We start from the raw sequence: 15,775 nt of genomic DNA, 5'->3' as shown, positions 1-15,775 counted from the left end.
AAAAAATAGTCTCACGAGGAGGGCTGCGCGCAGGAGGAGGTGAGGGAGGTCTTGACGCTGTTAGAGCAGCGCGAAAAATAGTCTCCTGCTCCTTAGTGATCCCAATGAGGGGAGATTCAGTACTTGTTGGAGCAGGAGCAGAACTAACGGCGCCAGCGCTAGCAGTGCCACCAGCAGCTTGTGTGCCAGCTATAATTCCTATGAAAAAACCAAAAAGGAGAAATGATTCATGACTTGAACTAAAGGAAAAAATCATACAATCAAAGCGCAATAAATACCTTGGCGCACCGCAGTCCGCGAATTAAGCATCGCCATGAAGTCCATTTTCCCCCTTTTGAGGGCAAAACAGAGGACTTCAAAACAACCTTCGGCATAGCCTTGGCACCTTGCTGCGCCTGAGGTTGAGCCACCAACGTTGCCGGCTCTACAAACATTTGAGTGAACAAAGCTTCATTAATAACTCTATCGGAATCACGCTCATAAAACCACAAAATATAAACAAAGTATACCTGTTGGAGAAGACGAAACAGCAGGCGCATCACCGCTTCCCTTGTCCGCCGCGCGCAGAGATGAGGTGGCAGCACCATACCTCGTGTGGACTGGAGGATTGCCCACACCTTGAGGCAAAGAAGACGAGGAAAACTTGGAAATAAAACCCTTGGTTTTCTCAAGTCCCTTCACTTGAGTAGGAGGAAGATTCTGGGCAACAGAGGCATCATCTTTTTTCAGTTTTTTACTGGCCCCTGCGCCAGTTGCCTTTAGCCTTGCGCTTGAGTTTTTGCGCTTCAGCTTCTGCCTCCTCCCCTTCCTCTTCCACAAGTTCTAACTCATAATTAGCGAGCGCATCTACAATACGCGCAACAGAAATGATAAAACCAAATTTGGTATTCTAAGGGCCTAAGCACAAATACAAAGGCTTACCAGGCACATCGCTGTCAAGGCAAAACTCTAAGTCAACAGGAATAAACATATCGTCAAAACGATCAGGAAAGGCGGTTTCCCCAGGGTTCAGCGCAGCAGATCCACCCTCCGTATGCTCGTCATAGGCGGCGTGGATGTATTCCTTGCTGTCTGCATAAAACAAGACAAGTGATATCAGCAAAACGAATTATACTCGCGCAGAATTAATGCAATGAACAAACAACCCACCTGAGCCATCAACACGGATGACAGGCTCAGTCTCGCTGTCAGTCCACCTCTTGCTCATACCAACCCCCACCAGCGCTTCCTCGCAAATATTCTTGGCGGGGGATGGTTCAGCAGATAACTTCTTAACCCATGTGCCCGTTGGGTTCTTAAGGACATTGTCATCCGCGGGGGCAAAAGTGATCGCGCGCATAGTCATGCGGATTGGAATCACACCAGCCTTGACGTAGAAAAACTTCTCAGTCCAGTCATGAAGGCTCTTAAAAGTGATAGTACAACATTTAACCTTCTGACTGCGCGGAGTAAACGAAAACCAAGAATCTTGAACCTTTGGTTTATAGAAATATTGAAAGCGGCGAGAAGTAGGCTCTTCGCGCTGAGCTTTGCACATAAACTCAAAATGAGTCATGCGCACCAACCCAAAAGGGTGAACTTGGGATATGTGAATCCCATAAAATTGAAGGAGCGCACCTATAAACCTTGTCATCGGAAGACGAAGGTTACAGTGAGTAAAAAAATGAGAATATAGAGAGATATAGCCGGCAGGAGAATCCGCAGCCGTCTGCCCGGCTACCGGGAGCAGACAACCATACTCAGGGAGAAAACCCTGAGAAGCAATGAGACTATCAAGCTCATGCTGTTTCAACTTGCAGGGGATCTCGTCCCATCTTTTCGCCGTTTATTCTTTCCCCCCTCCTCCGACGAAGCCTCGGCAACCCGAATACCCTTGCCGGTCTTCTTCAAGTTAGAGATAACCATCGACTTCACACGGCCTTTACTGGGGGACTCGGTAGTGTCTGGGTTAAGAGACATGCGATTGCAGAATAAGAGCAATCCGATTGTTTAAACACAGAATCCGGAAGCAAAGATAAAGGCTCTGAATCGAAGGGTTAGAAGACAAGTAAAGCTCTAAAGTGACAATGGAGATGAAGAAAAAACCGTTCAAAAAGGTTTGGTTTTATAGGCCCAGGGGAGAGAAAGAGAAACAAGTAATAATCAGATCTACGCTCACGCGCCCCCACTCGCAGGCGTAGGCCAACATAAGCGCGACACGTGTTCCTGACACTGTATGAGGAGACGTGAAAGGCCACTGTAGCACCTCTAGCACACGAAAGGTCTGACACATAACGCCTCCATCTCTGATGCATGTCAACACCAACCAACCACGTGCATTGACGATTCGTTTTAACCAAAGGGATGGAATTTCGCGCAACGCACATATGAGAAATGAAAAAGAAAAGACAAACCCTATTAAGAAAGCGAACCATTGAGTCTAATATCTCCCTTACCTCGTTCGCGCGAGACAAGACACACATTAGACTGGGGGGCTTGAAGGGGTATGCACCCGCCCCAACATCGAGCGGGGCGGGTCAACCCATAAAGTACGGATAAGAAGCTTGAAATCAAGATGTCACGAAGACACAAAGCCGAAACCTATGCGCAAGCGCACGAAACACCTGTGCGTGGCGCATATCGCATATGCACACAGCGCGCACACTCAGTGTGAGAATAAGAGAAGACCCCGCGCATCCCCAGGATAGGCGCATAAATGAGACAATAATCTAATCCAAATCAGGATAAGGACAACCGTGATTGTGCTCATCAGACAACCTTCCAGAAGGTATCTTTTAAGGAATAAAGAATGTGCTGAGGTTGACAGCTGCCAATGAAAGGTGGACAACTCAGCAAAGCCCATGTGCTACCACGTGATGGCTCATGGGTCAGGTGAAATACCTTGGTCAGAGAATAATCAATGAAAGAGCACCAGATGTCCTAAATACACGTGGCGCGAAGCAATAGGGGGAGGCTAAAAAGGCCCTAATTGGGTCTGAGCCAAATCATTGGAAACCCTAGCACTATAAATACCAGGCCGCCTCCACAGTTGGAGGCAGGCAAGAAAATATATTCTAAGTCCTTTACTCATTTTCACATCCTGATTATCCTCTCCTACAATATCTGATTCTCACACCGGAGGGTTACCCCAAAGAGGACCCCTCTGTCCCTTTCTGAGGGGTAAGCTCACGGTACTGTTCGTTTTGTAGGTGGAAGAACTCGTATCTCGGAAAACCATCGGTGATATAGCACACTCGTACCCGAGGAACGTTGATCGTATACAAGTAAGTCGATACACGCTTCTTCAGGTGACTCATCTTTTCACTTCGTGTGTGGTCGCCACTGTTTTGTGGCAAAAAGTTAGTGGGTGGTGTCATATTCCGAACATTTTTGCGTTCTCGTTCAGAGACCTGGTGGAGATTCACAGCCATAGCAGACTTGGAGCTGCTAAGAAGATAGCGGTGCAAGGCATCTTGGTTACCGCGTGCTGGTGTTTGTGGAAGGCTAGGAAAAATGCGGTTTTTTCGGAAGGGCAAGTGAAAGTGGAAGACATCTTTAGTGAAGTCAAGGCCTTGAGCTTCTTTTGGTTCAAGCATAGATCTAAGTTTAAAAATATCCTTTGGAACGATTGGTGTAGATTTGTAATTATGTAGTGTGTGTGGGTGGTTCTCCGTCCCGGTTTTCGGGTTCGGTTTGTTTCTAATGAAGTCCTCTTTTCAAAAATAAAAACTTTCATTTAATCAGTCAACTAACAGGACGCTAGTGCCGAAACAAAGTTACAATCATATACTATATTACTCAAATATGTTTTAAACATATAATTTATGATTTATCTAAGTTGATTTCTCATGTTATATAATTTAGTAATCATTCTACTTCTAGAAGTTTTTTTAAGACCATCCCAAATAAGAATAAGGTGTTTTTGGAGGGTGTTCTTTTTGGATGTTTTTTTTTTCTACTCATCCATTTTTTATTTTGTGGGAGTGATTGTTAGAGACATTTTTCAAGTAAGTTCTTCTATAAAAACTAGAAAAAATGAGATAAACGTGAGGCCTTTTGCAAATGATGAGGTTGGGTGGGGGGTTTTGGGTGTAAAATGTGGTAATGATGTGAAAATATTTTTTAGTATTTTTGAGATTCCTTATTAGATGAGTTTGTTTTTAAAAAAAATTGTGTTTTTATGATGTGACGGGTGATTAGACATGTTTTGTGGTGTTTTCAAATTCCTTATTATTGATGTTCTAATAGCTCTTAGAATTACCCCAAATATTTTAATGAGTCTTTTTGATATGAGATTTCAATCGTTTATTATGATGTCTTAACCATTACCCAATGTTATTAGAAAAAAGAAAAAAAAGTAATATATTATATTATTATAATATTCAAGCAGTATTAATTAATAAATAAATAAAACAAACTTTGAATAAAGAGTTAAAATATAATAGTGAATTGATATTGATTTTGATCCCAGGGATTGAAAAGATTAGATTAGATTAGATTAGATGAGAGCCAAACATCCATCCCCCATCTATCCAGAAGAAGATGTAATGTTAATGTAACTGGAAAATTATTATTATTATTTTTATTTCTTTCGTCATCTGAATATCATCATCATCATCATATCAATCTCATCGGCTGCTTTTTATTATCAATTATTACGGTACCTATCTGATATTTATCATTTTGCCTTTAGATTTCATTTCATATTCACCTTTACTGTAACACATTAACTGGCGGAATAGTGAAATTGCTTGCGGTGCACGCAAATAATGTATGTATGTGTCAGGTGGGCAAAAGTAAAGCCACGCTAATTTTGTCGTTATTTTACTAATTTCGTGAAAATAACGTTAAAAGTGGCGAAAGGTATGCGTTGAAGGCCGAAAGACAAGGGTACATGCACCGATCAGCCGGGGTCCCGATGATTGAGTGTTATGTGCCTTATGTCCAAGGCTTGATGCCAAACTACTATTGAGCCGGGGTCTCACCGGAAGCAGCCTCTCTATTCCTAAAGGGTAGAGGTAAGGCTGTCTACATCTTACCCTCCTCAGACCCTACCATAGCTTTGCTATTGGTGAGATTTACTGGTACGGTGAAAATGATGACCGTGACACATTAGCTAGTAAAAGTTTAAGTAAGCTGTATACAACAGTATAAAGGATGAATGTATTCTACATGTTAGTCAGTGTAATAATTAACCATATAGATTGGCACTTTTCAATCCCTGATCTGATCTGTATTATTGAATGTAGGATCATCTATTTATATTTGTAACATTTGAATGTGTAATCAACATTTACTGATGCATCTTATCTTACTTTAATAATCAGACACAGAGACAGATCAAGAATCATGTAGAACAAGGTTGGTTTCTGCAACTTTTATGTCTGAATCATGGTAATGACAATGCTTTCATTATCCTCTGCGTCTCAGCCTACCTGCTTAGCCATCAAAATCTCCACATTCATAGTCGCTGATCGTTGCAAATATGGCGGTACACGACTGACAACACAAAGTTTAGGAAGATCAGATTTTGGGAAAACTGGAAACAACTTTATAAAAGGTTTGTACCTCAATCCTAGGTTTTAAGTTTTGGCTGCCTTGACTCTTCCCGTTATTCAAACCGTTGAAGAAAAGTTATCCACTTATTTATTTCGAAACCGACAAGGGTGAAAATGTGAAAGTTGTTATTACTAAGTTAAAAGATGGAAAATATGGTGTAAATGTGGAAATTTCCTTTTTGAAACTTGATGGGAAATATGCTAACGAAGTGATTATGAGCTGGGGCGTGTTTAGATCAGATTCATCCTCACTAATCCCTTTACAATCGAGCGACTCTGGAATCTTTGAGACCCCTTTTGCGGTTGATTCTTTAAACAAGTTCTCGGCTAAATTGGAGTTTGATGCAAGTTTAGCTCCGTTTTATGTTACATTTGTGTTAAAATGTCCAGTAAATGGTGAAAAGATTGAAATCAAAAGCCATAGAAAGACAAGTTTTTGTTTCCCGGTGGGTATAAAATCCGGGCATCCGTCTCCACTTGGCATTTCTTATTCAACTGACGGATCTTTAAATTTTGCCTTGTTTTCAAGAAACGCTAAAGGCGTGATCTTGTGCTTATTTGATGATAATAGTTCTAGTGAAGAGCCCGCTTTAGAGATTGATTTAGATCCTTATGTTAATCGGTCGGCTGACATATGGCATGCTTCGATGGATGATGTCATGAACTTTGTGTCATACGGGTACCGGGTCAAACATGATGGTCAAGAAAAGGCTTCCATTGTTTTAGACCCGTATTCTAAGGTGATAGGTGAGAATTTTCTTGGGAGAATTTGTAAAGAACCTACTTTTGATTGGAGTGATGATGTCAGCCCTCGTTTACCAATGGAGAAACTAACGGTTTATCGGTTAAACGTGGCGGATTTCACGAAGGACATGTCGAGTAACTTACCAGACGAAACTAGAGGTTCCTTTTCTGCCATTACTGAAAAGTTGCATCACTTTAAAGATTTGGGTGTTAATGCAGTTCTGTTAGAACCAATAGTTTCATATGATAAGCGAAAAGGACCATATTACCCTTCACATTTCTTCTCACCACAAAACACATATGGACCTCATTTGAAACAAATGCTAAAGCGTTTGCACGCGAACGGGATCGAGATTTTACTAGAAGTCGTGTTCACTCACACTTGTGGCAACTCATCGTTAGCGAAAATAGATAAACCGACATATTATGCTTCCGATAATACTCTCAATTGTGCCCATCCGGTTGTTCAAAACTTGATTCTGGATAGTCTCAAACATTGGGTGATCAACTACCATATTGACGGTTTTTGTTTCGTTAATTCGTCTTCCATGTTAAGCGGGTTTAATGGTGAACATCTTTCTCGCCCACCTTTAATTGAAGCGATCGCGTTTGACCCGATACTTTCAAAAACCAAGATCATCGCTGACTCATTCGACCCGATTAGAAATTCCACAAAAGAAATCATGTTTCCTCACTGGAAAAAATGGGCTGAAATGAATGCTAGTTTTTGTAGTGATGTGAGAAATTATTTAAGAGGTGAGAGTCTTGTTAGTAACCTTGCAACCCGCTTATGCGGCAGTGGTGATATCTTCTTAAGCGGGCGTGGGCCTGCGTTGTCTTTCAACTTCGTGGCTCGGGCCCATGGGCTTTCGTTGGTGGACTTGGTGAGTTTTACTACTGCCACAGAGTTTAGTTGGAATTGTGGTGAAGAAGGTGCTACAAAGAAGAAAACCGTGCTCGAAACGAGACTTAAACAAATTAGGAATTTTCTTTTTATTTTATTTATTTCTTTGGGTGTTCCGGTTCTTAATATGGGAGATGAGTGCGGACAATCATCGGGTGGAAAGATCTCGGTTAAAGACCGAAAACCGTTTAATTGGAAAGCTTTGAAAACCGGGTTCGCAATTCAAATGATTGAGTTCATTTCGATTCTGGGTTCGTTAAGGGTTAAACGAAGTGATTATTTTCAGATGAAGGAGTTTTTCAAGGCTGAGAATATCGATTGGTATGGACCGAATTTGAATACACCAAATTGGGAAGATCCCACTAACAAGTTTCTAGCTAGAGATGTTCAACGAAACCGGTTCCTGGAACCGAACCGGTGGACCCGAACCGGTTCCTACCCGTTTTTTGTAGTAACCGGACCCTATCTGATTCAACCCGATGATCCGTGACCGGTTCTTGCATTTCTGAGTGGGGGCGGGTAGGAACCGGAACCGAACCGGAACCGGTTCTGGAACCGAACCATCCGGAACCGGTTCCTAACCGGTTCTAGCCGTTGGATCGAATATAGCCGTTGGAAATCGTTTTTTTGGCCGTTTTTTAACCGTTGGGGTCAAAAATAGCCGTTTTTTGGCTCCCCCAAGCACCCCACTGTATTTGGTGTCATGGGTTCATCACAACAATCAAAACGCAAACCCGAACGCAAAAAAATACAAAAAAACGCTATTACAACGTTTTGAGTTCTCTAATCTCTTGTTTTCTCTTCTTCTATATTCATATTTGTTGTTATGGCTGCCTCACAATCATCGGTTGGTCAATGTTCCAACGCCGAACCAAGTTTCGTTCGTATTGTACCTCATAATTGTAATCAAGAGATTTGGTGCAATTGGGATTTGGTTGAATTGAGTGACCATTCATTGAAGGCTCGGTGCAAGTTTTGTGGGATTTATTTAAACCCACTTTCGAATTCAAATTTGAAGAAACACATCGAAAAACCGTATTGCAAGGCGTTGAAAAAGAACGTCGATTCGCAACAAACGCAAATGGATAGTGAAGGTGGAATATTTACATACCAAATTGATCGAGTTCAAGATCGTATGGCGAAGTTTGTGATTCAAGAAGCTTTGCCGTTTAGCCACTTCGACAACCCTCGCTTAACCGCCATGATTCGAGATACGCTTCAACCACAATACACTCACGTAAGTCGTCATACTCTTAAACGTTATTGTTTAAAATTGTGGAAGAAGGCCAAAGAGGTACTAATTGCATATTTTGAAAATATAAATACAGGAATAAACTTAACTAGTGATGTTTGGTCGGCTCCACATGGTCTACCCGAATCTTATCTTTGTGTCACCGCTCATTGGGTAGACCCGTCATCGTGGGAAATGATGAAACGCACCATTGCTTTCGAACTCTTTGAGTATCCACATACGGGAGATAATTTGTTTGAAATTTTAGATTATGTTATAAAAACTTATAAACTAGAAAATAAAATATTTTCAATGGCATTTGATAACGCGTCGAATAATACATCGGCGGTTGATAAATTAAAATTAAAATATACGCCGATTTGCAATGGTGTATTTTTTCACTCAAGGTGTGTTGCACATATCATTAATTTAATCGTGCAAGACGGACTTGCTTCGGATGAGGTTACATCGGTGATAAACGATTTTAGACTAATGATACATGAAGTTTTTAAGAAAAGTAAAAAAAAGACAAATGGAATATAGAAAATTTTGTAAAGATACGTGAAGAAAAGCTTTGGGAGCTAATTGGGATGTACCTCATCGATGGAATTCCACTTGCATAATGTTTCAAAGTGCTTTGAAACAAAGAGAAACTTTATAAATGTTTCATTCTAGTCTTGCCGAGAATGATTTGGCAATCCCCTTTTCAAATGAGAAATGGGAAATTATCAATGACTTATCGACTTTTCTTGAAGTTTTTAAAACATCAACTACGAAACTATCGGGAACGTATTATCCGACAAGTCCCTTGGTTCTTTCGGAGTTATTTTTAATCGTTAACAATCTTAAAGAATTTGAAAATAAAAGTCCAATGTTTTCAAACATCATATTACCAATGAAGTTTAAATTAAAAAAATACTTTCTTGAATTGCCACCGGTTTTTACTTGCGCCGCCGCTTTAAACCCAATGTTAAATGTTACGGGGGTTGAATGTGTGATAGACGAAATTTTTTCAGCCTTAGATATGCATGAAGTTGACCCAAACTTTTCAAAAGAGGCAAAAAATGATTTTAACTTGAATTTTAAATTTATGTATGACTTTTATTTAAATAAATATGGGTCAAACATACACATGCCTATGCCGGGGGGGGGGTCTTCATCAAGTTCAAGTGCTACTAGAGTACGAGATCCCATGATTAGCCTTATGAACACCGTTCGCAACGTAACGGCTAAAAAACAAAGGGGTAACACCCCTTCAAGCGAACTAGGAAGGTATAGTGCAAATGATTACTCTACCGGTTTATCCGAAGAGGAATATGGCACTTTTGATGTTTTGGCTTGGTGGAAGGTAAAGGAAACCGAGTTTCCGATTCTTGCCACCATGGCCCGTGATTTACTAACCGTCCAAGCTTCTACGGTAGCTTCGGAATCCGCTTTTTCTCTTAGTGGCAGGGTAATATCGGTGAGAAGAACAAGACTAAATTCGGAGTCGGTGGAGATGTGCATTTGCTTAAAGGATCACTTGGACTCAATCGATCGTATTCAACACGTAACCACTCTCGAAGATGAAACACCACTTGATGTTCGAGTGCACGACGAACAAGAAGGCATTTCTACAAGTAATTCCGAGGAAGAAGTCGCCGCTCAATAATTACGACGAACAAGAAGGCTTTTCTAGAAATAATATGTCACAACTTTATATTTATAAGTTTAATGTTTTGTTAGTTTGTTTTTGAAGATTTTAAAACATGTAACCTTTTTTTTTTGAACTTCTTAAAGTAAATAAAATGAATTTTATGTTAATTGTTTTGTTTATTTTTCATGCTATACAAATACGAATCGTAGTTTAGAATTCAAATCGCAAACGAAAAACGAAAAAAAAAACTAAATGCACTTGTATTGCAAATCCAATGAACAAGTTTACATTGTACAATGGTTACATATTTAACTGATGATGTTCCAACTGATAAAACTCTGCAACTGATGTGTCACTGATTCATATTTTGCATCAGTGACAACAAACTCTGCAACTGATGAATGTTCCCACTGATGAGTATTCCTCATCAGTGGCAACCTTCAGTAGTTGTCATCAGTGGCAACCTTCAGTAGTTGTCTTCAGTGGCAACCTTCAGTAGTTGTCTTCAGTGGCAAACATCTTCAGTAGTTGTCTTTTCTTCATCAGTTAATTGTTTATTTTTATGTTAATTGTTTTTTTTATTTTTGATGTTATACAAATACGAATCGTAGTTTAGAATCCAAATCGCAAACGAAAAATGAAAAAAAAAAAAAAATTTTTACACTGTAACCGGTTGGAACCGGTTACGGTACAGGAACCGGGTTAGGAACCGGTAAGAACCGGTTAGATAGGTTAGGTGTCCGAGGGTGGGAGAACCGGTTCGGTTCCCTAACCGGTTCGAGCCTGGAACCGGTTTAAAAGGGGGTTTTGAATATAGGAACCGGTTAGGAACCGGTTCCGGTTCCTAGTCCCAAACCGTTTTGAACATGCCTATTTCTAGCCATGAATTTGAAGTTTGACCAAAATGATGAAAGCCAGTTGACCAGTGACATGTTTGCTGCATTTAACAGCGGTGATGGTCCCATAACCGCCACTCTGCCGCCGCCTCGGTTGGGTATGGTGTGGGTTCGGTTGGTGGATACGGGCCTTTCATATCCAGGGTTCTTCTCAACGACAGGTGAACCCGTTGTTGAGAAGGTTCCGGGGTCACTTAGTTATCAGATGGCACCTCATAGTTGTGTTTTGCTTGAAACTAGGAGTCTGGATGGTTAATTCTTATTTTATTGGCATGTTTATGTGATTCTTTAGAATGATAATAGTGTTTTTGGTTTATGTTAATAATAAGTATTTTATCTTTCAGAAGAGTGACATGATGATGTATATTTTTGTTGTAAACAAGTATGTTTGGAAAGCCAATATTTGTACTTGTTTTGCAGTTGAGTTATCTGAATAAAACTTGTTGCAGTTGAGTTATCTGAATAATATTTGTACTAATAGAAAACAATAATAATTTACCACCAAGAAATAGAATGATTTTGGAATTTAGAGATTATATATGTCAAAATATTAATTTCTTCACCAATGTAATTAATTACCTGATTTCATTACACCAAATCCCACAAAAAGCATGTTAAGCATATATATTAACTAACAAGAAAATCTTGACTAGTGACACTAGGGATCACAATCTACCAAACCATTTAGTCTGAAAAAACACTTGAATCACGTGGTCGAGAATCCAAACACCAGCACTGATAATTTGGTGTTGAAATCTGAAAGAGTTCATCGGGGGGACATGTTCTCAAGATCATTTGGTGTTCGACTATCGAAAATCAGGTTGTGTTTGGTGCATGATGTTGCAGTTTTGTCATCTTGGTGTTCTTGAGAACGCGTACGCTTTTATAGTCTCATTACGGATACACAATCTTGAAAAGGGTCGTGTGCCCCCAACCTGATATCGTACCTGAAAACATAAATTTGTTAAAAGGGTGTGTCGGGAATGATGTTTAGAGGTGTCAAAATGATAATTGGTGCGAATTATATAATAAAATGATTTAACAAATTTAATGCTGATATAAAAATACCCGATTGAGCAACTTTCAAACCGTTTGACCCGTTTCATTTCAGCTATAACTTGTTTCATTTTACATGTTTGACCCCTTACAGATCAAAATTACCCGAACCGACCTATTCATAAATAGGCAGGTCATAACGTAGGTCATAATGACCACCTCTATGACTTCTAAAGCAAAAAAAATAGGGTGGCAATTTCCAGCACGACACAACACGAAACGAAAATAATTAGGTTTTGGGTTGGCGTCTAACACGTTTAAGAAACGGGTCGTTTTTAGGTTGACCTATTTAACTTGTCTAGTTATAAAAATCAACTCGCCAACCTGTTTAGTTAAACGGGTCAACCAGCCCACAAATCTTAGAAATCTTTTCTTGCACTTCCTTGCGTGGCATAGCATTTTTTAGATGTTCTTCGGTTAAGCCTGTTAGTTCATATCTGAACCAAAAAGTTCATGTAACGAGTCAAAAGGGGTCACTGTTATGTACAAGTTGAAAATTTTACCACTTTTAAAACTTTCCTGAATAAAAAATCTGATGTGATTTCTTTAAATAAAACTATTTTAGAAGCTGTGTGCGTAAGAGTACATATTCGGCGACTTTTGATCAGTTTGACCAGCTATCAATTGCAAAGACCCAAATAACCAATTTTCATATAAATGGGTAGGGCTTTGGTAGGAAGGTAAACTTCAGAGCGGGTCAGGTTGATCGGTCAACGCTTTGTCAGTTACGAATTTTGAAAGTAATTCAAAATATTAAATATGATCATAAAAACTCTACTATCAGAATAAATATCATTTTCTTCAAAACTGAATAATTTTTTAACATTTAAATACCAGTTATGAAACTTTTGACCCATTTAAATGGGTTGAAATTGCTACCCCTTATAATATATACAAATAAAAAAATGGATGCGTGGAGTGGGTTTGTTAACAGGTACATTTTTCACCGGGTCGGGTTGACTAGTCAACACTTTTATAAGTTATTTGAATTTTCAATTCTGTCATCTTTAATACTATGATTGAAAAAGTAATCCAACTTTTTTTGTAAGAAACAACTTAGAAGGTTGTAAACTCTTAAACATACATAATATGTGTGTGTATATATATACGTATATATCTATACAGTGGGTTGAATTGATGACTCTAGTAAAAACTACACAAAAAACAAGAAAAGTGTACCTGTAATCAGTGACGGATATCTGAGGTTCCACAAAAGTGTGAAATATAATGTTTTTTTCTTCATCAACAAGACAAACACGAGCTAATATGTCAAGTGATCCATCACTACCACACCCAACCATTTGACAATCAATGGCAACTGCTTTAAGATTTTCATTTTCTAAACCTTCATAATCTATGAATGGAATATTTATTGTTCCCTGCAACAAATTAACACATTATAAAAGGACAATTATACCATAATATTTGCACATAATTCATTTTTTTCATGATTAAGTCCCTGGACTTCTAAACGTAACAAGATGGCCCTTTTAGCAAAGTTTAGTGACTTAATCATGCAAAAAAAACGAGCCTTTTCAATAAGTAATACAAAGAAGGATTTAATCATAAAACGAAAAAGGACCTTTTTGTTAAAATAAAAGTGCAAGGAATTTATTGTTAAGTTTAAAAAGATGAGCGTTTTATTTAATCATGCATAATAAAGCCCTTGCTTATTTTTTCCAATAATTTCCCTTTAAAAACCACACTATTTTATGAATAAACTAGTTTATAAGAAAAGGAATTTAGGAGGTTGTATGTAACTAGACACTGAAAACAAAACTTGGTCAATAATATATCTTTTGGCCCGTTTGACCTGCTTACTTTTTAGTTAATTTTTTTTTTATTTTACTTGTTTGGCCCGTTAGATATGAAACATAACTCAATGGGTCTAATTACCACCTCTGGTAAGTGGTAATTACTTATATTTAAACAAATATTCCACATAAGCTTACAAGGCAAGCAGTGGCAGTTAGGAGACATTGATCTGTATGTTCAGCAAGAGAAATAGAGCTCTGATCTGTATGTTCAGCAAGAGAAATAGAGCTCTGAAAAACTTTCATACAAAGTTTGCAACCATATTGAGAGAATATACTTGAACAATGAGCTTTAGCTAATGGGCCTACATGATTCATATAAAAGAACATAAATAACGTGGAAAATGGGCAAATTGGTAATGGGTCAAAAGAAGAAAGATTATTTAGGAGGATCCCGAGTAGGGGCGCAAATGATCCAAGCCGCTAGTGAGCTACTCAAGATCCTCGAATTGAACCAAACTTAAAACAAGCTCGAGGCTTGTGAGCCTAAAGGAACCTATTATTTATACAACTTCTATTTAATATGTTAAATATATATAATTATGATCCAGATATTAAAACAAAGCAATTTTGGGGGCACTTATATTCTTCAAACATTTAAACCGTTAACATAGCAACATACAAGGCAGATAGATTGAGCAGATAAACGGGCAGAAATGAATGTTAAAAATGATATGATACCTGATATATGCTCCCTTAAGGATTCAAATGATTTGCAATGCTTTTGACAGACAGGGCATTTTGGAGTGATGCGCAGAGTGATGGGATACTTTCATGTGTGCAACAAGGTGGTCTTTCCTATTGAACTGCTGGAAACAAGCTGCACATTTGTGCCTGGTGACAATATATTTATTAAAGTAGTTACTCATCATCATATAAAAGGAACCACCTACTAGTTTGAAAAAATACTACAAGATATACAGTTGATGATGAGGCTATATTGTTTTGGGGGAAGCATTTCAATTTTAGTATAACAGATTTTGGCATTCTGTTGTTAATGCATGGATTGGATTTGATTATTACTTAGCAAGTAAAGTAAAAGATGAATTGAAGAGCGTAAAGTAAGTAAAAGTAGGTACCTTGTAGTAGTAGCAGTAGTGATGATTAGGCTTTTGCTACCCTGGTAATGGAATGGACCTACCAGCACCCCAAGAATTTAATACCCAATAATATTGGCTTTCGGTCTTATTCCAGATATAAGCTATGGAATTTTAATCTTAAATATATACAAACCAAAACTATATAAATACAAAATTTTGTTTTATTTGTAAAGGGAGGCTTCTTATGCATTGACGTGGGTATGAGTCTCATCAAACTCAGATAGTCCTTAAATGAGTTATAACATCTTATTAAATTAAAAAATTAATCTCACCAAATATTAGATATAAAAATTCTATAAAGTATGGATATAATAAAAATTAGTATCATATTTTTGTTAACAAGATATTATTTATAATTAAGAAACAATTTATGGTTACAAAAATCGGGGAATGTTAACGTACAAATAAAATTAGCGTGCTAAACGTGAGAATCAAGTAATTAATTATATATACAAGTAGAATAATTACACAATTACTCTACTTGTATGTATAATTACTCTACTTGATTCTTACATTTAGCACGTTAATTTCATTTGTATTTGATCCAAACCCTACAAAAATAAGCGGGTCATGGGTCTTAGCAAACCAAGATAGCTTTTAAACGAGCTATAACATCTTATTTTTTTGTGAAACCATTTAATTATCAAATCCTAAATATATATTAACTTCCTTACAATAAATTAAATTAAAATTTTAAAAAATATTTAAATATTATAAACGAATAATGTAAACCAACCCCGTAATCAAGGCCGGTCATGGCCTATGGCAGAGTGGTCGACGACCATAGGCCCGACTACCCTCTAGGCCCAATTTTTTTTTTTAAAAAAATTATATGTATCTTTATGAAAAACGATATG

The 15,775-nt window shown here is 38.2% G+C and overlaps 1 long non-coding RNA gene and 1 pseudogene across 2 annotated transcripts; one reads left to right on the top strand and one right to left on the bottom strand.

Moving 5' to 3' along the window:
* The first annotated feature begins 5,313 nt into the window (after positions 1 to 5,313).
* LOC143622205 (isoamylase 2, chloroplastic-like) lies at positions 5,314 to 12,113 on the top strand (annotated as a pseudogene). The gene is made up of 3 exons (XR_013151653.1): positions 5,314 to 7,554; positions 10,925 to 11,396; positions 11,455 to 12,113. The product of XR_013151653.1 is annotated as an isoamylase 2, chloroplastic-like (transcript).
* Positions 12,114 to 12,358: 245 nt separating this feature from the next.
* LOC143622151 (uncharacterized) lies at positions 12,359 to 14,018 on the bottom strand. Its single transcript, XR_013151643.1, has 3 exons — positions 13,957 to 14,018; positions 13,184 to 13,383; positions 12,359 to 12,441 (listed from the first exon to the last, which is right to left on the bottom strand). It is a non-coding gene; the product is annotated as an uncharacterized LOC143622151 (long non-coding RNA).
* Between the last annotated feature and the right edge of the window lie 1,757 nt (positions 14,019 to 15,775).

This window comes from Bidens hawaiensis, unplaced genomic scaffold (genome assembly GCF_021521415.1).
Source record: "Bidens hawaiensis isolate Kalapana, Puna unplaced genomic scaffold, B.hawaiensis_p1.1 tig00003058_1, whole genome shotgun sequence".
Lineage (NCBI taxonomy): Eukaryota > Viridiplantae > Streptophyta > Magnoliopsida > Asterales > Asteraceae > Bidens > Bidens hawaiensis.
This window is presented reverse-complemented; position numbering and strand designations above follow the sequence as displayed.